We start from the raw sequence: 26,807 nt of genomic DNA, 5'->3' as shown, positions 1-26,807 counted from the left end.
TCAGAATTGCATTTTCCATGATTAGCAAAACAGCACCTTTTGGCCACAGTTCTTACCTCCTGCTGTATAATTCTTTCTGAATTCCCAGGCTTGTTTCCTACCATATTTACTAGTGAATTTTTACTTTAACAAGATGGTAGGTTATTGAAAATAATGGCACAGGCATCTTTAATTGAAAGGGCTTGGAAAACCCTTCAATATGTTTAATACAGTCACATAATTCAATAAAATTTGTCTTAATACTGAGCTGACATTCCTAAAGCAATTGTTTGTTAAATTTGCAGGTTTTATGGCTGATATCTCACAATTCTGTCCATCTTATATTATAACAAAGTAAACAAGCAATAACTTAACTGGTGTCCTTTGCCTCTCCTTTATTGCTTTTTGCAGTTTACACATCTTTTTACATTTATTCCTAAAATTATGATATCATTAAATAATTATAATAATAAAACAGAAAGCGTTATAAGCTTAACTTTTTGCTGCATGGTGCAGGAACATTTCTGGTACAAGTACAAAATTATAGTGAGGATCCACTTAAATTCATGTTATTTTAGAAAATATTCAATTTTTATTGTACCTTCATTGTTTATTTATATTTTTACTCTCCTGTGTCATACCTGAAAATAGTTTCTTGACCTTATGTGCTTACCCAGTTAACAAAATGTTGTTTTTAAAAGTCAGGTTTGTCATGGGGAATGGATGTTATTAAGACCTGATTGCATGAGGGAAAGGAGAGCTCCTGGGTGTTAGACTTTACCCTGAAAGCAATCTGCTGCAGTAGGGAGACATCTGATCTAATCAATAAATAAACAAGGCTCCTGGGTGTTAGACTTTACCCTTAAAGAAATCTGCTGTAGTAGGGAGACAACTGAGCTAATCAATAAATAAACAAGGCTCCTAGGTGTTAGACTTTACCCTGAAAGCAATCTGCTGTAGTAGGGAGACAACTGATCTAATCAATAAATAAACAAGGCTCCTGGATGTTAGACTTTACCCTGAAAGCAATCTGCTGGAGTAGGGAGACAACTGATCTAATCAATAACTAAACAAGGCTCCTGGGTGTTAGACTTTACCCTGAAATCAATCTGCTGTAGTAGGAGACAACTGATCTAATCAATAAATAAACAAGGCTCCTGGGTGTTAGACTTTACCCTGAAAGCAATCTGCTGTAGTAGGGAGAAAACTGATCTAATCAATAAATAAACAAGGCTCCTGGATGTTAGACTTTACCCTGAAAGCAATCTGCTGTAGTAGGGAGACAACTAAATCTAATCAATAAATCAACAAGGCTCCTGGATGTTAGACTTTACCCTGAAAGCAATCTGCTGGAGTAGGGAGACAACTGATCTAATCAATAACTAAACAAGGCTCCTGGGTGTTAGACTTTACCCTGAAAGCAATCTGCTGTAGTAGGGAGACAACTGATCTAATCAATAAATAAACAAGGCGCAATCTGCTGTAGTAGGGAGACAACTGAGCTAATCAATAAATAAACAAGGCTCCTGGGTGTTAGACTTTACCCTGAAAGCAATCTGCTGTAGTAGGGAGACAACTGAGCTAATCAATAACTAAACAAGGCTCCTGGGTGTTAGACTTTACCCTGAAATCAATCTGCTGTAGTAGGAGACAACTGATCTAATCAATAAATACGGCTATGCAGGGTAATGGAATGATACTTAGCCAAGGTACAGTGTAGCATGTCAGGCACTTGACTGGCTGCCTAGCATTGGAATGGGAAGGTTCACAGGTGAATAATAGGCCTTTCACTTTCTCTTTAACACTTCATAGAGTGTTTGTATTATTTACCCACTTCTAACAGAATGCTGATTAGCACAGGTAGTTGGGTACATCCCCTATAATACTTTTTGCAGTGTTTTGTGAGAGAACCCCCCTGGAATCCTTGTTGCACTGCTACTGCAATGAGATCCTCAGGAACCCCAGCCTGCAGGGGGCATTTGAATCTCAGTCAGAGTATACTGCAAATGTCTGAGAGTCTACATATCCATTGCAGTTCTCAAAAGTATGCTGCCCACCCAGAGCAACAACTGATTTTGCCAGTGTCAAACTGGTTCCATTTTCTGCATATATTTGTCACTCTGGATTGTTTTTATTGTATAATCATGCAGGTACAAGCCCCCTTTATGGACCCCAGTATAAACAACAAAAGAAAGAAAATTCTGTCCAAAAATAGGAAGGGCAATGCTCAACATGCAAAAAACTCCCTCATCAGTCTCAACAAACAACTCAGGGGACTAATCAATCCAGCAAAGTCAACTTCAAGGCAAAGATAGCCTCCCAGGCTAAAGATAACCATAAGACATTTTTCAGTTATAGGTTCATAGGTAGGTACTAGGCTATTGGACCTAGGGCCTATACAAACCTAGCCAAAAAGGTACCCTGGCTTTTGCCACCCAAGAAAATGATTTTCCTGTGCCCCTGTCAAGCAGAGCCACAGAAGTGATCCCCAGGGTGAATGTCCTATTACCCACCCAATCATCAAGATTTTTCTTGAAGAGTGCTAATGAGGAGCTCTGTTTGACATAGATAGGTAGTCTGTTCCAGAGTATGGGAAGTCTCTGGGACAGGAATCTATCCCTCCAGCATGTTCTGTTTATTGTGGTGACAAAGTTTAGGTCCCTAGAGCGTGTAGCTTGGAGGGATTGGGATTTCTTTAAGTGGAGCATGTCCAGCAGCTCTGGGTTTGACATAGCTTTGTATATTAGGCAGAGATCACCTCTGAGTAGACGATATGTGACAGAGTAAAGCTAGAGTTTTCTGAGGCGGTCTGCGTAGGGCATCTGTTTGAGGCCAGTAATCCTCTTTGTGAGGTATTTCCGCGGCCTTCCCAGTTGTTGTAGATGTCTTGTGAGGTACATACCAAAAGGGGCATTGTACTCTATAATGGGTCTAATGAGTGATGAGTAGAGGGGAACAATGACCTCTTTTTTTCTGGATGAGAAACCTTTTGTGATGAGGTGTGCTACTTTGAAGGATTTCCTGACCACTGTGACAATGTGATTATCAAAGGAGAGACTACTGTCCACCTGTGTCCCAAGGTCTCTTATCACACTTTCAGTGTTAAGTAGACCACAGCCTATGTGGTAGTTTATGGGTACAGAGTTTTTACCAAAGGGGATGACTGTGCACTTTTTGGCATTAAGCTTGAGGCCATGGCTTTGACACCAGGCATCTGTCTCAGCGAGGCTCTTTTGTAGGATGTCCACATCGTTAGGAGTTTTGATTATGGCTCCTAGTTTGCAAGTCATCTGCGAACTTAGTTAGCCAAAGACCTTCTGTGTTAGCATGTACTTCAGAGAAGTAGATACCAAACAGGAGAGGGCCCAGGACTGAACCCTGTGGTACTCCACTTGTCACTGGTCTGAAGTCTGATTTGGAGTCTGCTACTTTCCAGAGTGGGGGATGGTGTTGAACGCCTTGGCGAGATCTAGCTAGGCTGTGTGAACCACCTTAGCCTCATCTATGGCTTTGGTGACTGCTTCAAAGAAGTCTATCAGGTTTAGGAGACATGATCTGCCTTTTACAAACCCGAACTGTGTGGGGTGCAGATTTTGGAGCTCTCCAATGTCTTTGTTTATGAGTTCCTTGTAGACCAGGCTCATCAGGCTAATAGTGTGGTAGTTCCCGGGGTCTGTCATGGCTGCCCCTTTGTGGAGTGGGATAACCGTCACAGTGCGCCATTCAATTGGCACAAAGCCTGAGGTGAGGCTATGACTGAACATGGTACTTAGGTGGGGTGCCACTTCATTCTGTAGTTCATGTAGAAGGCAGCCTGGGATGTTGTCAGGTCACATGGATGCTGTGTTCTTGGCTTTGGAGAGTGAGGTTTTTACCTGTGCAGCCATGATTACAGGAACTTTGCAGTATAGAGATGGGCCCTTTAGGGGGTGAGAGGGGAGTAAAGTTAGCACTGAACCTATGTGCCAGGATGTTAGCAATATCAGTTGGTTCTGTATATTTAGTACCATTGTGCTGTAACTCAGAGCAGACCTGAGTGTTGCCATTGAGATTCTTGACATAACTATAGAATGCTTTGTGGTTGTCTTTAGAATCAGTGGCAATTTTGTTTTCATAACTAGCTTTGCAGGATTTTATGAGGAATTTCAGCTTCTTACTGAGGTTGATCAGGGAGTCCCTCCAATCATGGGATTTTACTCTTTTTTGCAACAGTTTCTTTCTTCTGTTGTAGAGTTTGTTTATGGTAGAAGACCACCAGATTGGCTTCCTCTTTTTGGAGGATAGCATCTTGGTTCTGTTAGAGATAGCATGATCCATGCACTCGTGTAAGTGCTTATAAAGTGCATTTGTGTAGGATTCAGCAGTTGTACCTCTATTGTCCATCTGCATGGATGTCATGAAGTTTGCCACTTCTGTCTTCAGAAGCGTGAAGTTGGCTTTGGAGAAATTTTTTACGGTTGTTTTCCTAATGGGGGTGGCAGTGGGATGTGGATGTCTAGGGTGATTAGCTTGTAGTTGGATCTGACCAAAGAGAAATTGATGTCTGGTGTGGAACACCAGTCGCCCATGTTGGTGATGACCAGGTCTAGGATATTGTTGCCACTGGTGGGGGTGTGGATAAGTTGATCCAAGGTGTTGGAATTGATGAATTCCAGAAAACATTGAGCAAAAGAGTTGGTACATGAGTAGTTTTCCCAGTTAATGGTGGGGTAGTTGAAATCACCCATTATTAGTGTGTTGGGTTGTACCCTAATATTTTCCAGTGTATCAAGAAAAGAGGAGTGGGAATCCTGGGGCATGGTGGGGGGTCTGTAGCAAGCTACAATCTGGATTGCGGTCCTGCCCAGAGTTAGTTGAACTTGGATAGTCTCGGATGCATTATGCTGAGCAACTAGCTTGGAGGTGTGGATATCCTTAATGAATATGGACACGCCTCCACCTTTAGTGTTTCGGTCTGGGTTAGGTGGCCGAAAGGTGTGGTATGAATTATAGCCTGGTAATGCAGGGGTGCTCTCTGGAGCTTTGAACCAGATCTCTGCCACTGCACAGATGTCGATGTTCTTCATTCTAACGACTGCCTCGAGTGAGTGCATTTTGAGGTTTAGACTTCTAGCATTGAGTAGCATTACCCTCAGATTTTGCTTGCTTGTACCTGTTATGGTGGTGAATTTGTCATTTGAACCTTGTCTAAAAAAGCACTATAGGGGTGGCAAGAGCCTTCGCCATTATCCGGAATCCCAAGGGTGACAAGTGCAAGCCATCTCTGGCAAAGCATCGTGGTTTGTCGATCATGTCATCCCAGGCAGACAGATACTGGATTCCATTAGAATGACACCAGAAGCTTAGCCAATTGTTGAAGATAATCATTTTGTCCTTGTACTGTGGTATCATTCTGGGTGATGGCAGGATGCTACTCAGGCCTAGGGTCATACCTGCCTGGGCTGCAGGATCGGAGAGCTCCTCCATGTCTCTTTTCATGTAGTCCAGGGAGGTAAGTCTCAGGTCATTCACACCAACATGGTCAATGATAGAGTCATATTTGCACTTGTTGTGGAGTGACCTGAGTGTGTGCATTATGTGGCAGACCCTGGCACCTGACAGGCAGCTGACAGTAACTTTCTCCTTGTTTAGCCTGGTGAGTGGAACAAAAGTGTGCCTGACTATAGAGTCACCTATGACTAGAGTGTTGGGTATGTTATGCCTTATGGGCTGTAGTTGAGTGGCACACTAAGTATGTGGGCTATGTGTAATTTGGTTTGTGTTGGGGGGGGGTGGAGGTTGCTTGCATTTCTGCTTTGGAGGTCCCGGTTGTTTGGGCAGATTTTTTTGAGAGCCTCCGTGAATGTAGGCATGTGTTTGTGCTTCTGTGTGTGTGTTTTGGTGGTGTAGGTTTGAGGGACTATGTGATGTGTGGTGTGGTGCAAGTGTTTACCTTCTCCTCTTGACTGTCTAGTCCAGTCTTCGGTGAAGAGAGCTTTGCTTCCAGTTTGGCTATATAAGTGCATCGCTCACAGGTCGTAGTGTTGGGTGGTAGGAGGAGGGGGTTGTCTGTGTACATGAGGTAATTGCTGCATCGCCCCAAGGTGCCCAGATTCATCAGGTAGACAGGAGAAAACACTGGGAGCTGACCTTTAGACATGTCTGGATAGGTGCTTATTTATTAAGTACTAAAAACTGTTTTCCTCTAGACAAGTGAGGAAAGTTGAGTGCTGTAGTAATTTGTAGCTTATTTAGTGCTTACAATGAGTTCTGAGCAAGTGCTAAGCTCAGAGAAACAGATTTGAGTGATAAAACTAAAAAGCTGGCTAGTTGCAAGGGAAAATTTGAAGAGCAGACTTTATGGCGCCAGGAATAGTTTAACCCTAGTTAAGTGGGGGGGGGGGGCTCAGGAGCTTAGAAACAGTCTTGGATACAGCATATCTGTATCCAGGACTGTAATTATGTACACAGCCTTAAGGGGAACACCAAACAGCGCATTGATCTAATAGTAAATGGAACTCCTTATACATGACCAGAAGATTTAGCACATTTACTGGTTGATAATTTTAGCTCCACTTTTACCCCATCACCTCCAGCTACTCCCCCAAGAAATGCCCTGTACAATTTCTCCCCAACTATCACTAAAGAATAACTCCTGTCAGCTCTGTTTAAATCTAAAAACACTGCATTGATGGGTTCTGATATCATATCCCAGGATGCCTCCTAAATAGCTTGAAACACAACCTGCCAGGCCCACTAGAATCTCTATTTTGCCACATCCTGCAGATAGCCTTCACCTCTAAGGAATGGAGGACTGTAATGGCCATCCCTCTACACAAAGAAGAGCATCAACAGACCCAGAGAACTGTAGATCCATAAGGTTGACTAGTCTTACGTGTAAGCACATGGAAAGTTATCGTGGACAAACACTGGGCCCATTATAATTCACTTTTGTCAAGAGCCAGTAATGCTTTTTTTGAATTTTGAATTTACTTTATTACCACAATTGATCAAAAAACATATGAAAGCAATATAACAGTACAGATAATACATGAAAGGAATTAAGAACGATCCTTCCCCATTTCCCTAGCTCCTTAAAAAAATTTCCAATTTCAATTCACAATAATAAAATTTAAAGTAATTAAACCATTCAGCCAGGGGAAATTAGCATTACCTGAAATCTTCTTCTTATATCTATCAAGAAAAATTATTTTAGTAGCAAGATTGGCTAACAACTATAACTTGGACTTAACATAATATAAAAAACATTTGTTACAACCGTGATAACCCAAAATTATAAGAAAAACGCAAACATTACCAATTATATGTAAAATTGAAAACCAGGAAAAGTAGAAGACTAAACAACAATCCAAGACACTTGCGGAAGAGGGTAAATCCACTCCAAGTACTGTAGTTCCTTTTCTTTAATATAGCACAAGCAAAAATAATAAAAAAATACAGAATACATATTGAAGTAGAAGATAAAACTGTGAACACAAAGTGCTTTTCGTCCCACCTGGTGGTGAGACTTCTTCAGGTAAAGGCATTCACTAAAACCAGTGCATTTAAATACAGTCCATGGTGCAAGCATGTTATTAGTCAGCCAATGGGTGAGGGCTATTCCCCACACACTGATGATGCTATGAGGGTCCACTCAATAAGTAATTACTTCCTTTAAGAGTTTCTTTCAAAACACCCTCTGGACTTATTAAAAGGCAAGTAAGTATACACACTCTGTTGTCCAGTATTGTGACATAGTAAATCATACTCGTTATATGTAAACATGCAGTTGTTAAAATATTTAAATATTTGAGAACCTTTTAAAAATGTTAAAAATGTTTGAAAATATTTTAAAAATATTTAAAAATGTAAATGTGCTTAAAATGCATATAACAGAATGTTGAAGTATAAAAAAGTAGTAAAATGTACTAATGCATAAAAATAATGCATAAAAATGTTCAGAACACATTTCTGCCTTATGCAGCATGGCATGGCATTCTACAGTTAAACAGAATAAAAAATATATATACATATTGGGGTAACAATTATATATGGATAAATGGAAGTACAAACAACATTCCTGTCTATACATCATGTCATGGCACCCACTATTTGAATTATGCATTACTAAATTGACTGCTGTTACGAGTTCGTACATATTAGCTTATACTGAGACAACTGTTATATATTTGACATGGCTAGTCTGTCCTACAGTTCATCATGTTAGTACTCTCTGGAGGTTTCCTGGCTTTAAAATACAAGAAACAGAGTAAACCTCATTTAACCCAAGGTAAGCGCAAGCCATGGTCCTGAGTTGCCACAATAACTCTAACCTTTCTAAATGTAAAGATTCTGGGCCCAGTCTTCCATCAAATTTCACACTGTCTATTGCCTTAAATTTAAATGTGTGGTCTGTGCATTCCTGCTTGTGTCTACTTAGGGCATTCCCTTGACTCCCTTTCTTTATATGGTACAGGTGTTCGTACACTCTTTCCCTGAACCTCCTGTCCATCTTGCTGGACATTGTTGGCATAGAGCTACGTAGATCACAGCTTTAGTCTGACAGTTACATTTGTGTTTTATTTGATGCTCTTTATCTCTAATAGTAAAGGTTGACCCTGTAGACATGTGTGGGCAGTAATGGCACATGTTACATCTGCACATACCATACCTAACTGCATACTGGTACGTACCATGGTTAGCTTCCAAGATATTTTTTAGGTCGGGGCCCCGTTTGAAAACTAAATCTAGGTGGACCCTTTATTCTTGACCTGGTAGTTGGGTCATTCTGTAAAATGTCCCAGTTCTTAGTGATGATCCTCATGATCTCATATGCATCTGAGCTGAAGGGTGTAATCAAACTACCCTGTCCAAGATTGTTAGTGCCTGTTTTTGTGTGCAAATCTAATGTTAAGTTTTCCGAAATGGTTTTCCTGTCCAATATTGGTTTATAAAAACCTCTTGATCCTTTTGACTGCACTTCTGTCAGTATTTGGTTCAGTGAGTGGTTTGGGTAACCCCTTTGAGAAAACATACCCTGCAGTTTACTACAGTTTACTACATTCAATGGAAAAGTTTTTATCTTTTGTGACCATCCTTGCTACACTCACTAGTTGCCCCTTCACCACCAATCTTTTTTTGGTGAAGGGGTGGCAGCTACTGTAGTGTAAAAAGGTGTTTGACTACGTTTTTTCCTGTATATAGTTGCTAAGGTTAACGTCCAGATATGTGAGTTTATCTTTTCCAAAAGTAAATGTGAAATATAAAAAGTGTGTGGTACTGTTGAAGTATGAAACCAGTTCTTCTGCTTGAGTATGGTCCCTCTATTAACATAAAAATATCATCCAAATAATGGGTGTAATAGTGGATCTGATGTGGGGTCTGCCCTGATTTCTTCACATACTCCTCCTCCCAGTTGGCCATCACTAGATTTGCTACACTGGCCCCGCAAGGTGAGCCTATTGCTATCCCTATTTTCTGGAGGTAGAACTTGTTACTGAACATGATGAAATTGTATGATAGAATAATGTCTAAGATGACTTCAACAAGTGTGATTTCCTCTGCTGGTGCCCCTCCCTTGCGTAACATGTAACTGAAACATTCTATACCCTCTTGGTGGGGGATTGATAAATACAAGTCCTTCATATCAACTGTCAGGAAGTTCAAGTCTTTGTTGAAGTCCAGTTTATTGATGTTAGATAAAAAAACTCCATGAATATTTACATATTTGCCCCTCTTTCTTAACATATTTCTTAAGTATGTAGTCTACAAATTTAGCCCAGGAGTATGTAATACTATTCCTGGCATCTACTAGGGGTCTCATGGGTGGGTCAGTGATACTTTTGTGTATTTTGGGAATCCCAAAAAGTACAGGGATTCTAGGTGCTGGCATGTTCATGTAGTTGAATTGGTCCATGTCTATTTTCCCCTCAATAAACAAATCATTTAAAATTGTTCAAATCATCCTGTATGCTGCATTCGATTTGTTTCTGGAAACTTCATCATAAACATCACTTTGCAAAATCCTGGGCATTCTACCTTCATACTCTTCATAGTTCCTTATTACTAACACACCCCCTTTGTCAGGTTGCATAATCCTGACAGCGGCTTGTTTTAGTAAAGACAATGCTTCTTTTTCTTTTCTGGTGATGTTGCTAAATCCAGCATTCACCTCTTTACCATTGTTTAGACAGTTTGTTATGTCTAATTCACAAATCTGTTCATACAAAGCCAGTGTGGGGTGTAGTGGGGGGTTGTAAGTACTAGCAGTGTGTAATGTGTTGAGTGTGTGACTGTTTGAACCAAGCAGTACTGTTAAATTCAATTTTCTTACAGTTTTAAGTCAATTAAAGTGTTAGGTAAGTCTGCTGTATGAGTTGGTACAAATGTATGCCCTTTAGCCAATAAGTCTACCAGCATTAGGTCTACAGTTAACTCAGAAAAGTTAAACACTTTAAAGTCTTTTTCTGTGTTGTAAACAATTTTATAGTTCCTAGGATCACTTACTGCAGGGTTGTTCAGCGATTCCAGTTGTTCCTCCTGTTGTAGTATGTTCTGGTAGTCCTTTGCCTCAAGTTGTAAGTGAGGCTGGTTGCCGAAAATTCGGGGCATCTCCTGGTGTAGGATTTACCATATTTTGTTGTCTGCTGCTTGAAGGCCACAACCATGCCAGCATTCTTTAGTGTTGTAAGACCATCCTAACCTTTGCTGAGTTAAATAAGCTCAAAGTAATATTTTATATTTGATAACTGTGTTCCAGTATGAGCTTATTAATTGTTTGTATGATTCCCAGTTAATTGTGGAAACTGAATACAATTAGTTAGTTCATTATTCCAATTACTTCAAATGCTGGCAAGATCTTGTGGGCCAGAACAGTGAATATGCAAATAAATCATAGTTAATCATTTACTGTTAACTGAAAAATAATTGTTATAATTAATATGAAAAGTAACAAAAAAATTAAGCCATACCCTTAATTCTTCTAATTGTCATAAAAATAACTTAATGAAAATAGTTACTTTTACTGGATTTTAATTTAAAAGTATTCAACAAATTCAAATCAGATTAGAAAAACTCATAACTTCATCCAAATAGGCAAAACACCATTCAAATGACCTAGGTAAACAAATCAAGACTGGTAATCATAACCAAAGAAACTGGTTATTGGAAATAATATATTTAAACATTAAAGTTAAATACCTAAGAATCTTCATATAATAGTCCCATATATAAGTAAATCTAATACTCTTTCACTAAGTTGCAATCTGAGTTGCCATATAGCTGTACTACTAAGCTGATCAAAAGGATAAACTTAGATCTTATTCCTCCTGTAGGGGCAGGCCATCCCTATTAAACTATGGAAAAGGGAAAAACAGTGCTTACTACATACCTTGACCTGGTAAAGGTATTTGACACAATACCTCACTTGGGTATTATAGACAACCTCACAAATTTAGGAATAAATCCCTATATCACCTGATGGATAGCCAATTGGTTCATAGATAAGAAGCATGAAGTTAGGGTGGGGTCATCCACTGCCACCAAGAGGCCTATTGCTAGTGGTGTATCACAGGGCTTGGTACTAGGATCTCTCCTGTTCAGAATATTGTTCTCTGAAGTCAATGCAAATGTAGAGGGCCTTTGGCTGACCAAATTTGCTGACAATTGCAAGCTGGGTACAGTCAATGAATCCCTCAAAGATGTAGATATCCTCCAGTAGAGTCTGACACAGACAAATAACTGATGCTAGATCAATGGCCTAAAATTCAGTGCAAAAAATGTATAATTGTGCCCTTTGGGAGGATGACCACCCCTGCAAATAACATTGATAACACTCCCCTAAGAGTGGATCCAGTGGAAAGGGACTTATGAATTCAGGTTGACAGTAATCTGAACTTTGATCACCATGGGTCCATGGTGGTGTGAAAATCCTTCTGTGTTGCACAACTTATAAGTAAATGCATAGAATCCAGTCCTAAGGAGGTCAAAGTCCCACCTTATTCAGCCTTCATTAGACGAATAATTGAGTACAATGTTCCCTTTGGCAAGTACCTGACCAGGTATTTGCAACAACTGGATCAGCCACAGAAGTTCCTCAATAAAAGAATACAGGGTGCAAATAGCATGCCCTGTGCAGATTGCCTCAAAGCCCTCCCCCTGTAATCGGTCTCCTACAGACTACAGAGAGACAATTTATGCCTAACCTACAAGGCACTCTCCAATCCAGCTATGATGGATCTGCTACAAATTTACAAAACAAAGAGCACTAGAATTACTCCGTCTAAGGATCTAAACCTTGTCTGTGACATAAAACCTGTTGGAGGGACAGGTATGTGTCTTAGAGACCTGTTCTCTGAAACAGACTCCCTATTCATGTGAAGCAGAGCTCTTCCCTAAGCCTATTCAAAAGCAATTTGGAACAGTGGATGGGAAATCGCAAATTTACTTCTGGCTTGTCACTTGTGTCCCTTGTGGACAGGAGTAATTTGTAGATGTAAGGCACAGGCATATGCAAAGGCAGTTCTAGTCCTTGGACATTAATAATGGAGAATATATGGACATTAATGGCTGTGCTTAAAAAGGCTTTAAGGCCATTAACCAAGTAACCTTCGTGATCCAGTGATCCAAAAATACAGCCAATATGCCAGTTTTCATTGGCATCACAAGTTAATTATTCTCAGAATTGGAAATACAAAAATATCAAAAAGAATAAAATTGCAGATCATTATATTATAAGGCAGACAATGTATTGATTAATCCCAAAAGCTTATGAAATGCCCATTGAGACAGGCCCAGTATATTTCATGCATGTTGCTCCTAAATGAACGTGCACTCTGATTGCCTAAGAGATGTATTTGGACCAGAAATAAGTTTAGGAATTTGCTTAAAGTATGCTAGTACTCATATGTGTCTGCTCTGTAGTTTTTCTTTTGCCTCATATCTTTGGTGCATCCCTGGTAACATTTTGTGGTTTTCTGACAAGTCACTGAGGACTGAAATCACTAAATAATGACATACATTAAGAGTTTCAAAGTGCATAGCCTTCAGAAAATACATGCCAACACAAAAACTGTTTTTCTAGAAACATTCTATGTTTATAAGAGCAGTATTTAAAATTGATCTCTATTTTTGGGTATTTGTCTCCCATTATTTTAGGCTTTGTTCAGATTTCTTGCACTAAGAGGTTTTGAGGTATGTAGTTATTTATTTACAGATTCTATAATCTAGTTTTAACCTTGCGGATTATGTTGTCAGTTCTGTAGATCTTCTATGAAATATGCATTTTATATTTCAGAGTACGTATAGTGTTTTATCAGTTAACAAGTCAAAAATCATCAAATTAGTCACCTGTCCCAAATGACAGGGAGCCCGAAACATTCTAGTATAAATAGCGTATTTTTATTTTGGGGAAGTGCACCTAGTATTAAAACATAAATTAGTACGACTAAAGGAAGAGGCAGAATAAACCGGTGAATATAAAATTAAGCATTTTTGATAAATCAATTGACACTTGTGAGGGAGGACTGAATTACCGTCAGGTACTGTTTCTCAACACTAGAGGGCAGTATTAAACTGTAAAAAGACCAAACACCAAGCATACACTGAGGCAAGAATTCAACTTTGCTAGAAAGCTTTTGTCTATTGGCAGTTTTTCCATGCTAGCACAAGTATGCAGAGTTAGGAAAAAATATCTGCTTATTTTTAAATAGCTGTCATATCATTTGCTTGAGTAAAATACTTGTGTTGCTTAGATGCTTTTTGAAACCAGAGTTTCTAATACTGAGGATGTTAACCAGAAAAGGAAACGGTTTCCTGATTGGATCATCAGAACTACCCTGTAACAAACAATCATCTCTGGACATTCCACTCTGTCATTTTTACTCAGCTGCAGAACCTATACAGAAGAAAGACCTGAGGAAGGAACAGGACCCTAAGGGTACAATGCTGCATCTTTGCTAAGCTATCCTGCAATCATTTCACTTATTCAGTTTTTGTTAACTGGTAAATACTAGACAAATACATGACTGTACAAGCATCACAGTATAACAGTTATACATCTTCTGATCATGCTTAAGTGCTATCATAATATGTATAACTGTCTTACAGCTTTAGGATTGCAGGTTAGTTTTGACCACTGCCTGCAGTGTTAATATTGTCTCTCTATGCCTCTGTGTGTTTTCTCTGCATACTTTAGTGACTGGCTACTCTAAAGACATTTTTTATGTATGAATAGAATATTTAACCCTTGTCCTTGTGCTTATCGCTAAAAAGGTCCCTGCAGGTAGAAGGTAGATTGGAAATTATTCATGACATTAAACATAGCAACATAAACTGTGCATGCTGGATTTTAAAATAAACATGTTAAGCATAGCTGGGACTGCAAACATCGTTAATGTTTGGCACCCTTGTATTTTTACAGAAAGTAGTGAAAATGTCATCACATTGTCCTTGTAGTTAGTATCAGCGCCTCACAACTCTTGGTTTTCCAGTATGGTTTACAGAGGGGTTGTCTTCCGCATGAATCTGTATGTCATTCCTGTGTTCACGTGAGTTTTCTGCATGCTCCCTGGCTTCCTCCCATATCCCAAGGCAGTCTTTTAAATTGTCCTCAGGGCTGTATGTGTGTGTATACACATGCATATGCATGTGTAAGTGTGTGCATACACATGCATATGTGTACATGAGTGTGGGCCTGATGAGGTAGGGTCCTGCTCTCTCACAACCTTGAACAGGGTAAAGCAGGTAATGAATGAATGAGTAATGAAGGAACAGGTACATGAGTGAGGTTGAAACATTTTTTTTCTTTTTACATGTGAGAAGGAATAGCATAGAAGATGAGCTAAAATAAAAGTGGGATGGTTACAGATTAGCTACAAGCTCAGAATGTAAATAAACAATATAGCAAAGTATTTAAAAAAGCAACTCTTGGTTCCTTAGCAACTTGCTCTTAAAGGCAAGATACTGTCTTGTACCACTTCTGCTGTATGTACTGTTCTGCTGTCCCTATTCTGCTTCAGCTTTTACTTTTTAATTCCCTTTTTTATACATTCTTTAAATTATTAGACTTCCCACTTCCAAATGAAACAAAAATGTGGTTAGTGAAAACAATTATTTCAGCTAAGGACACTGAGAAAACCCATTTATTTAATCACTAACTTAAAAATATGTTTGAGGTTGATTCAAGAGAAAGAGGAATGCTTTATTCCATGGGTTTGGTCAGTAGAGCATTTATTAGTGAGCCTAAGCCTAAGTACATTACAGTATAAAATATGCAAACATAAAAACATATAAAGATATAATTAAACAAATATAAATAACAGTGGGAAGACTAGGGGCACAATTTGACTAGCATTAATAATTTAACAAAAATAGACCCTGGGGAAAACATAGGAAATTATGACTGGGTCTCTGATTGTAACCGCATTATTATGGGTTCAAGACATGGATACAAAGCAATTCACCTTCGGAGCAAAGCTTGAGAGGTGAATCTGGGCATCACAAAATGGAGGGTTACGATCAGACTCCTGATCTTAATTTTTTTGTAGTACATGGAACTTTACCTGCTCCAGGTACTGCTGGATACAGAAAAAAGCACAAAGGGTTTTACCAGCTTCTAAAGCCGGTAAAGCCCTTAGCGAGCACTGGCAGTACTCCGTGCCTAGCAAAAGACCTGATATTAACAGTGTTTAGAAAGGTGCTTATTGCTAAGCACCATTCAAAGTGCTGTTAATACTGTGTCTCATAATACTGTAGCACTTAATTAGGTTGTCTTTTTTCCCAGTACTGGAGTGTAATCACTACACTTCATACACTACATGAGATTTGTGAACATTTTGAGTAACCTCTACGGTCGATAGACTTTGCTACACTGAAGAATCACTAAAGCCAATGAACATCCACTGACTTTCTCCTAGAGGAAAATGTTACTAACCACCACTACACAGGCATACATATGCACTAAGCACGGCAGAAGCAAATAGGTTCATAGGTAAGTTAGCTGCCCTTGGGGGCCATTTTAAACCTACCCAATTTCTTTTTAATGCTCAAATTAAGCTATTCCATTTGGTTAGAGACAGGCCTTTCCCATCCCATGATCATTAGTTATATATTATCTTTAATGAGAATACTTGGGATCATACCATAGATAATTTACCATCCCATGGTCATTAATTATATATTAACTCTAATGAGAATACTTGGGGTCATACCATAGATAACTTGAGGGGACACATGCTTGAGATAAAGCATTTAGGAGCTTCATCTCTCCATTAGTAGTACAGGGGGCAGTCCTGGGGTAAATTTCCTGTTTCAAACCCATAGATCCAAGTTACACTTGAATATGGACAGGATGAACTTTGTTTTATGTGGATGGAGAGTCTGTTCCACAACAGCGGTATCTCCTGTGAAATGTACAGTACCTGTCTTTCCAAACCATTCTGTTGATGTTGCAGAAGAGATTTGTATCCCTAGACAGAGTATTTCTGATGCCATTTGCCTTGTATGATTGGCACAGGTCAGCTCTCAGCAGTTTGTAGGATAGCAACTATAGTGGCAGAGCTTTGAGTCAGTTCATATGAGACATGTTGTTTAGGCCTTTTGTCCTTTTAGTAAGGTACCTCTGTGGGCATTCCAGTTATTGCATGTTTCTGGACAGATACATGCCAAAGGGGGCTGTGGCATCCCCATGTTGGGCCAGTAATCAAGCAGCCTGAATCCTCACCACTGACACTGGAGAGGGACGTGCACTTGGAATAGAAATGGATGCACTCAGTATTTCCAGATGCAGACCTCTCTGCATCAAGCACAATTTCTCTTAAGAGCACACAGGGCACACACTGAGCCCACGGTCTGGGTGTCTCTGTATGCCCCTCCCCAGGTCCACTGGCATTGTGAAACCAGTGCTTCGTGTCCCTGCCCCAAGTAGCTGACACACACTCTTTGAGATTTAATTTTCACACACAAACACACCTTCAAAAGGCTGGCACAGATTACCCGCTCTACCAGCTTTGCCCAGACTAAAAGGTAGATTCACTTCCACCAATCAGTTACTATAAGGCTCTTAAAAGGGTTTCAATTATGCTGAGTGAAGCTAATATTAATACAAATGGTAATGTTGACCAAACAGCAAGGCTTTCAGGTGTGGCCAGAGTCATCACCAAATAAATATGTGCAAATACTCTTAAAGCTTAAATATTTTCTAAAGAGTACCAGCCATGATGAAAAGTTTAAATATATTTAATAAAAAATAATAAAAGAACAAGAAAATACTAAATATATATTTGCAGTAAACAACAGAGTTCAAATCACAGGAAATATTGTACATAATACTGATGGACAGACTCATACAAATAAAGAAAGACAATCACTAAACTAAGCTTCACTATATTCCTGCCTGAATCTAGGAAAATTACTATTCTGTAATAACTTCCTTGATAGAGCAAGACACGATGAAATGCATGAGCAGTCTTTCTAGTCAGGTTCCCCAAAAACAGAATACTCAATATGCAGAGATTACTCCCTGTAAAATATAATATCCAAGATGGCTTGCGGAATGACCTTATCTGGTTACCCAACTCTAGGTTCTTACAGTATCCCTCTTTGAAGCTAAGACAGGAATTTAGCATAGACAGCTACAATACACATTGAAATGTTTATGGGAGTGCCTGGGGTTTCCCGTCTTTTTCCTGAGCTAATGAACAAAGGCTTCTTCCAGACCCACCACCTCTAGTCTTATTCAGCACTGTGGGGTAACGCTTTAATGGTTTAAGAGCTCATTTACATTTCCCTTATTTTTCTTAAAATAAGCTAGCTGGTTAACCTCTGCTGTCCCAGTATCTTCTAGTAAAACATATACATTTAATTCAATTACAATAATACCTGTACATTTATTTTGATTCCAGCATGGTGCACTGTTGATACATTTTAACACAAGCAAACCTCACAAATACATTTTCAACACAAACATCTGTACAGATTAATTTGATATGCAAATGACATATAATTATTTACAAAATTCCAGCTAGCTGTGTTGGCACAAGTCGTACATCCACTGCCCTACTTCTCCTGGCATGGCTGACAGTACCTCCTATCATCGCAGGGGCATTATATTCAATGGCTGGCCTAATGAGGGCTGAGTAAAGGAGGACAATGACATCCCTAGATCTAGGCACAAACCTTTGTTTATAAGCTGTGCAGTGCAGAAGGACAACAGTGGGCATATGTTGATAAAAAGTTAGGTCACTGTCCACAAAACTTCCCAAATCCCAAACAACTGGGTCATCTCTTAGGGGTGTATTTCTTAATGTGGTAGTTCCCTAGGATAGATGACTTCCCAAAGGATACAATAATGCATTTTTGGCATTTAGGTTCAGTCTATGATTTTGGCACCAGTTATTTATTTGAGACAAACCTTCCTGCAGGATGGAAAAGTCATTTGAGGATTCCATGACTTCTCCTGGCTTGTATTCCTCTACAAACTTAGTTAGCCAGACCACTTTGGTATTTGCTTTTATTTCAGAAAAGTAGATGCCAAACAGCAGAGCTCCCAGCACAGAGCTCTGGGGCAATCCACTAGTGACTGGTCTCTTTGTGGGGGTAACTTTTAACTATTTTGATTTCCTATGTCCTGTTTGTGAGCCAGTTGTCAGTCCACCGGGTGACATAGGAATTTATTTCCAGTTTATTTAGCTTTTCTACTATGATTGATGGGGGAATTGTGTCAAATGCTTTGGTTGGGTCGAGGAATGGGGCGTGTACTGTTTGCCTTTCATCCATTGCTTTGGTGACCTTTTCAAAACATCCACCATACTGTGTAAGCATGACCTGCTCTTGATGAATCCAAATTGAGAAAGGTCCAGAGTTTGGAGGTTGTCTATGTCCTGACTGATTAGTTCCATGATAAGTCTTTCCATGGCTTTGCATATGAGGCTGGTCAAACTTATGTGGGTCTGTAATTGCCTGGGTCTGTGGAAGGTCCTTGTTTATGCAGGGGAGTGACTGTAGCTGTTCTCCATTTGCTTGGTACAGAACTTGTATGGAGGCTAAGACTGAACAGTGTTGTTTGGAGTGTGGCTAAATCGTGCTTCATGTTATTTAAGATGCATCCAAGCATATTGTCAGGACCTATCAATGGAATCAAATAAAAAACAAAGCACATTTTAATGAGTAGCTAGTGGTCATTTGTTCGGGTTACAAATACAGACCTATTGTAACACAGCTGCATACATTCCTTGACTGTTATAAGTTGATTGTTAAGTCTTGATATTAACCTGATCCCATCATGGAAAACAACATGTACAGATACTTAGTACTTTAAATGCATATGGTTTTTGAACTTGCTTAGGACAGTTTTCAAGAAGGTTGGTACCCTCCCATTAAGGCTGTTTTTTTGGTACTTGCATATTATCGCAACCACATTTTTGTGCTAATGCTGGTTGCTTCTCCTTGTGTCAACTGGGACCAATGAAGTATGAAAAAACCTCAGAGACATGTTTTCTGTAATGTGTTCTGGTTTTCAGGAAGGTTTCTCACTGAAATGGCTGAAGAAATAAGGTTTGAGAAACAGGTTTCCCCATTTACTGCCAGCATCTCATGATGTCAGTTAAGCAAGTCCCCCATTCCATTTAAAATGCGTTCCTTTTTCACAGCCTTTGCCCTGAGAACAGAAAGCCATCAGAAAAGAGAAGCAAAGCAGTGCCCTGTCTAACTTCTTACAAAATAATCGGGAAGGGTAGACTGTTAAAATACTCTTTTGTGGGATCTTGGTGGTGGGTTTGTAAAAACGATTAAGGGTTTTCAAATGTGAGGATTTGTGCCTAGCATGCTCGAAAGCAGCTAATCCATTGGAAATGTGTGTGTGTGTGTGTGTGTGTGTGTGTGTGTGTGTGTGTGTGTGTGTGTGTGTGTGTGTGTGTGTGTATGTGTGTGTGTCTAAACATCGTACGCTATAACTTGCCCACACTCCTTTCCGGCCAACGTACGTATATACCCGCAGCCACTGTGATGATCACTGAATTCAATACTTGACGTATTTCAAGCACGCTAGCCACAAATCCTCAAATTTGAACCCTTAAACATTTTACAAACCCACCACCAACATCCCAGAAAAGCTTTTAACAGTCTACCCTTCCTGATTACACTTTTTGTTGTTTGAATAAAAGACAAGAAAGACCATCACGTCGGAAAATGTGGTTGCGATAATACGTAAGTACCGTTTTTTTTATACTGTTGTCAACTAGGTAAGCCCATTGAACACAAGTGTTAGATTTCAAGGGCACCCCAAAGCACCGGCAGGGTAAGTGACTTTCTCAGAGTTGTACATTAGTCAAATGGAGGTAGAAAGAAGAAACCAGGTATGCTTGATTACAGGAAACAGCTTACTAACAGAATAAAGTCTCAAGCCTCAGCACCAGATGGAAAAAATATTCTTGTCAAGAATTTAAAGTATGACCAAACAAAAGGCAAATAATTGAAACTATTATCAAAACTGCATTTTTCAATGCAGAAATACAGTTTCATTAAAACACTACTAAAATAAAAAATAATAATGTTTTCTGCATGAATGGAAGCCCCCCCCCCCACCACCACCACACACACCTTTTTCAAATGGAGGACCTCAGCCACTATCACCCTTAAACATACTCTCTCTCCAAGACCACAGAACCATGAACAAAGAACAGGAACCAACTATATAACTATATGAAGTCCATCATGGTTGAATAAACATACTGCATAGTCACATAAAGAACAGCTGCAGCAGCAGATTTAGAAATTACATCTAAAACATACCACACAATGCTAACATTCAGATGTCAGTTAAAATGAATGCCAGTTTCACACAAAAACAATGCTTTTAAAATACATGGAAATAGTCTTTTAGATACACAAACATGGTGAGCAGCTGCATGACTGCATTCTGTGTACTGTGAGAGGTGCTCATACAAGTAGTGCACAGTGTGGTGCTCCTAAAACTAGTGCACAATGGAGCTGGGCCATATACCATATAGCTCATCAAAGATCTTTTTGGTCATAAAACATGGTACACCATAGAATGAGATCCTCTATGCAGTCTTACCCACATTGTGCAAAGATAGTACTCTGTATATGGAGTACAAATGCAAATGACTCCCCAACTCAGATTGTACATAATTCAAAAACACAATACCAGTGATGGGACCTCAGCCACATACAACAAGATAGTGAGAAGCTTGTCGGCACAAAGCCCTCTTACCTACTTATATTTATTTATTTATTTGTCTTGGATAAACAAATAATTAAATAAATGAGGTTTGACTGGGTTATGCTGGGGAGAAAAGCTCACAAAATGTATTTAGTGAAAGAAAAGCATAAAATAGATTATAGGAGACCCTTTCTGAGTACAAAGAATACTTAAAATATAGTAATTACAGATTCAGCATAGGCCAGGTATGTAGGCGAATGTGGCAAGTAGCAGTTGTCAAAGAAGGAAAAGTAAAAAAACAGGAGAGGATTGCAGTAGAGGAGGTAGTTAGGATAAACCAGGTTTTTAAGAGTGGGAACAGGAGTACAAGAAGAGAAGAGGTCAGGAGTAAAATGTTGACAGAGATGTGTACTAATATATATAAAAATCTGCAGGGTCAAATGTAAAAGTGGGTGAGAGGCGATTGCATTATTATTCTGCATAATCAAAGTTGCAGAAAAGAAGAGGTTAAAGATTAACATCAACAGCTATGAAAAGAGCAAAATTCTAGAATTACTAGTGAAAGGAGAAACTTGGACTGTATGAAGGAAGAAAGTAAGGGAGAAAAGAAGTTATGTACTCACCGTAACGTTCCATGTTTGTTGTCCAGTATCTCGCCTTCAGTCTTGCTGTTTGGGTTCGGAGCCGTGACTACTGCCATGCATTTGGTAAACACCCTGGGGGCTGTGGTGAGTCCAAAGGGCAGAGCTCTGAACTGGTAATGACTGACTCCCAGTCGGAAGTGTAAAAATCTTCTTGAGCGCTTGTCCGTCTTTATGTGGTAGTACATGTCCTGAAGTTCTAACGAGCACATCCAATTCTCTTTTCCCAGAAACGGGAGTATAGACTGCAGTGTTACCATCTGGAACTTTGACTTTTCACCGACTTGTTTAGTCTGCTGAGATCCAATATGGGTCTCCAGTCACCTGTCTTCATTGGAACTAAAAAGAACCTTGAGTAAATTCTGGATCCTAGATGGTCTGTGGGGACTTCTTGGATGACTTTTTTCTAGCAACTTTTTTATTTCTAGTGTTGCTTGATCCCTTTGACCAGGTGGAATGTCTGGGATAGAGTTTGGTAGCTGATGTGTACATTGAAGGGAATGTTGTATCCTCTGGATATAATGGACCTTACCCATTTGTCTTGAGTCAGATTCAGCCAGACTTCTGGGTACAGCGATATTCTCCCCCCACCCCGACTGCCTCCAGAGGTGGACAGGTGGGCCTCCTTTCAGGAGCGCTGGAAGGGCCTACCAGAGAAAATATCTCTGTCACCCTGGTTTTGCAGAGCCCCTCTGCCATGTGGATGGTGTCTTCCATTGTTTCCTCCTCTGCCCCTGGGGGAAGGATCACCACGAGTGTCAGATAAGGCTTCTTTGGATTTATGGAACCACATTTTTCCGCCCTTTTGACCTTTAGAATAAGGTCTGGTAGGGGCTGAAAAATGGACTCCAACGGCAAACAGAGTCTTACCATCTTGTTGGCTCCTGGTAAGAGTTTCTTTTACTTTAGGCCCGAACAATGATGAGCCATCAAAGGGAGTGTCAATAACGGAAGAATGGAAGGGTTCTGCAAACACACAAAGGCGCATCCAGGAATGTTTACACAGAGCTATTCCTGTGCCTGCTGCCCTGCTTGCTCCATCAGCTGCATAAGAAGGTTAAGGTTGCAAGCCTGGAGTTAACCTTATCAGGTAAGTCCTGGGCTGTAGCACCTTGCAGGGTATCTCCTAGCTCTTTTAGGAGATCCCTCTGAAGTTGCGTGAAATGCGACAAATAATTCAGCGACTGTAAAGTAAAAGCCTCTGAGGAGAACATACGCTTCCCATATCTGTCCATCGTACAAGAATCCTTGTTCGGTGGATGAACAGATACAGAAGTTTCAGCTCACTCCTTTTTTGTGGCTGCTGCCACCACCATTGCATCTACAGGAACCCCTTTAGTTAAATACTGCCTGTCTTCCAGGGCTGTAATGAACTTATTAGGCCTCTGCAGAACGGGGTCCACTGAGTCCAGAGAGTCCCACACCTTCCAGCCCACCAAACCCAGGAGAGGGTTGAAAGGTGGAGACACCCAAGAGGTGGAGGGGTGAGAGCCAAATGCCTCCAGGTATACCAAATCATCTTCAGAAGGGGAAAGGAACTTCCAGCCACCCCTCTGTTTAAGGGTCTCCAGGATGTCTAAATAAGAGACATCCTCAGAGGGTGATCTTGGGGACCCTTCTGAATCCTCTAAGTCAGTATCAGAAGTGACAGACTCAGGGAAGTCTATGTACTTCCTCTTACACTGTCTCTTCTGAGGGACCTCCTCGGGGGGGATGTTTCGGGGAGGTATCAGAAGAGGAGGATCCATCCATTGTGGCTTCCTGAGGCACTGGCTCTCTACACTGTGGGTGATGTTGAGGTAATGAAGAGGTGGACACTGGTCCCTTAGGGGGAAGAGAGACAGGAGTCAAAGGTGGAGTAGACTCAGTTGAGAGCACACTCCACATCACCTGAAAGGCACCATGGTCCTGGGCCAAAAGAGACTCTAGTCCCGAAAGGCCGGGAGATCCTCTTGGCAGATGTGGGAGCCAAACTCACCCAAGCCGAGGCGCCGAGTGAGAGAGCTGGCTCCAACAAGGGTCTGACCTGACTAACCCTCCAGAGCCAATCAGGGAGTGTTGGCCCCCAGGTCCCTTGATGGATGAAAGCATTGAGGAAACCGGAGCAGAAGTCTGATCCGAGATATCAGTAGTGATTACTGGCTCCAGTGGATCCATCACAACGACTTCCATACTCTCTGGCTCCAAACTCGTTCAAGTTGGAGGAGGTATAGGCATAGTAGGAGGTACTGTTGTCTGCTCCAAGATCCTATGGGCTGGGCTTGAGAGAATTTCAGCTAGGGCCTGGGTCGGAAGCAACCTCTTCACTACCTGATCCATGTCCTCATCCAGTTACCTGGAGGATCTAGAGAAATGACTGGAAGACTTGTGGCTACCTGCCACTGACTGTAATAAAGGAGACACCAGCACCAAGCAAACAGGCTCCAAGGACAGTGACTGGCTCCTCTTTTGGCTCCGCAACGGCTCCAGTAATACAGATGGAGCAGAGGGAGAACCATGTTTTTCAGCTCCGATAACTCTCGGAGCTGAAAAAGCATCATGTTTGGAGCTGCTTGTCAGCTCAGACACTGGAGCAGATGAAGCAGACTTTGGAGTCTTGTCTGATTTTTTTTGGTCTGATTTCCTTCATCCACTTTTAATAAGCCCCTCAATATAAGCTTATTCCTCCTCTCCTGCAAGACCCTGGCACTAAAACTATGATGAATGGAGCAGAAGTCTTGAAGATGGAGTGGACCCAGACAGTACACACAACTAGTGTGTCAGTCAGTAATGGATATCTTCTGAGTGCAGGAATCACACTTTTTGAATCCTGACTTGTGTTCCTTAGCTGGTTCCTTAGACATGCTAGCTATAAGGAAAAAAATTCTCAATAAAAGTTAGAACAAAAAAAACTATAACTGTTATAAAAAGAGAAATAGCAAAGAAACAAGTATCTAAAAATAAGGTACTCTCTCTTTCTCTCTCTCTCTCTCTATATATATATATATATATATATATATATATATATTTTTTTTTTTTTTTTAAGAAAGAAAAGAGGGGAGGAGAAGTCTCTTAAGTTAAATGACTATCTCCTCTACTGAAGGAGATGCCTCTAACTTAAACGGAATACTCCTAAAAAGCTTATAAGGAAGAAAAAGGGCAAGAACCCTCTAATTTAAATGGATTCTTGAGGAGAAAACAAGGCCCAAAGAAAAGGATAACCGCAAAAATAAACTTACAAGGTTTAGAAAAGCTAACAATGGCGCAAGACTATTATGATAGCACTAATAAGTAAAAACAGCTAACAATTAGACAGAAAAAGTTATAAAATATATAAAATATTTAATTTTTCAAGCCTGAGCCAGTGAAGACAATCCCAAAGCATCAAGCAGGAAGCAAGATCTGGGGAATAGCTGCTAAGCATTATGGGATAGTATTAAGCCTCGAGCCAGTAGAAGCTCTTGAGCTTTAGTATAGGCCAAGACGGAGCCGTGGTTTCGGCACCGAACCTAAACAGCAAGACTGAAGGCGAGACGGGATAACATAACATCAAAGGGTTAATCTGGAGTGAAAGGGGAGGGGCAGACATTAGACAAAAAGAGAGGAGTGTGGAGATTTTTTTTTAAATTCTTTTGAGTTTAAGGTTGTTGAGGGCAGATGGCATCTGGTACAAGGCTTCATACAGCTGTGCAACAACTTAGAGCTGTTACAAAAAAACCTCTTTTTGCCAGCGAGAAGAACCCTGTTAGCAACACAGTTTCTTGTCATTGAAACAGTCCTGCTACAATAGCCGTTCTTTACCTCACCCATACCTGTCAACCTGCATACATTGAAAATTGGAATAAAGACTCTTGAAAAGTATTAACATCCCACTAAACATCTGGGCATCTAATTAGCTTAAGATTTGAATATCAAATAGCATGTAACTGTTCTTTCTTGCAGGAGAAATGTGAGATACTATTCCGAAACATGTTTAAAAAGTGACAAAATGATGGAAAAATATAAGTACATTATCAAAGACGCTGTTAAATCTGTAGGCTTTAATGGACTGTATTTCAAAATTCTACCACACGTGGTAAATTTATTTTTGCTTCAAAAAAAGGGAAATGTAAGCTGTCTATTGTCTTTCTTTAGTTGTTTCCACCAGTATGTTGATCAGGCAACTTGTTTTTCTGTGTGCTAAACAGCTTCAAAAGTCATATGTGATGAGGGGGATTCAAAAAATTGTGTGAAGGGTTAAATCAAGCCTGAAAAATAAGAACATCCCTCTAAAAACAGTGGCATCACGTGCAGGAGCAAATCAGGCCTGAAAATAGGAACGTTCCTCCAAACTAGGGACAGATGAGGTCTGAAACCCAACTCCCACTCACACGCATGCATGCATGCACACACACACACACACACACACACACACACACACACACACACACACACACACACACACACACACACGGATGCTGCTGTGCTCTTGCAGTTGGGACCTCATGGTGATGAGTTTAGCTTTGCCATTCTTCCTAATATAAATAATAAAAATAAATAAAAACATTATAACTGGGGAATCTTTAGGAATCACAGTCTGGCATGCTGGCTGATCACTGCACAGTAGCAAAAGCCAGTTTAGTAGCCTATTGCTGCTATGCTGTATTGTTCAGTGCAGCTGCAGATGGGACAGGGGATAAAAATGGGCACATGACCACCAGTACACCAATACATACTATGGACAACTGTGCAAAATTCATTAGAATAGAGCTGCCTTGCAGTCTACTGTTCAGGATCACTATCCATAGTTATAAGCTGTAATCCAGACTTACCACATACTAAACATAGTGTGCAAAAAGCTTTTCTGCCTCCCTGAACTATGTTTATGAATACCAGGGCCCGTTTATCAAACTGAATTATTATCATGATTCATAAACATAAATCACAGCACTGCCAGCAATGTGAAAATTATGTAAATGTATCTTAGTTGCATAAAAACAAAGTACATGTTACACAGTGGTGTATTATGAGCACCACTGTCACAGAATGAATAGCTGTGTGGCATATCAGTG

General features: G+C 40.2%; 1 protein-coding gene across 1 annotated transcript in view; it reads left to right on the top strand.

Moving 5' to 3' along the window:
• CDK15 (cyclin dependent kinase 15) overlaps positions 1-26,807 on the top strand; it is a 1,846,298-nt gene that overhangs the window by 1,372,619 nt on the left and 446,872 nt on the right. The gene's annotated exons all lie outside the window — the stretch shown is intronic.

Source organism: Protopterus annectens, chromosome 6.part0 (assembly GCF_019279795.1).
Source record: "Protopterus annectens isolate FY-2018-M chromosome 6.part0, PAN1.0, whole genome shotgun sequence".
In the NCBI taxonomy this organism is placed as follows: Eukaryota; Metazoa; Chordata; order Ceratodontiformes; family Protopteridae; genus Protopterus; species Protopterus annectens.
The sequence above is the reverse complement of the archived record's forward strand: the minus strand, read 5'-3'. Positions and strand labels throughout refer to the sequence as shown.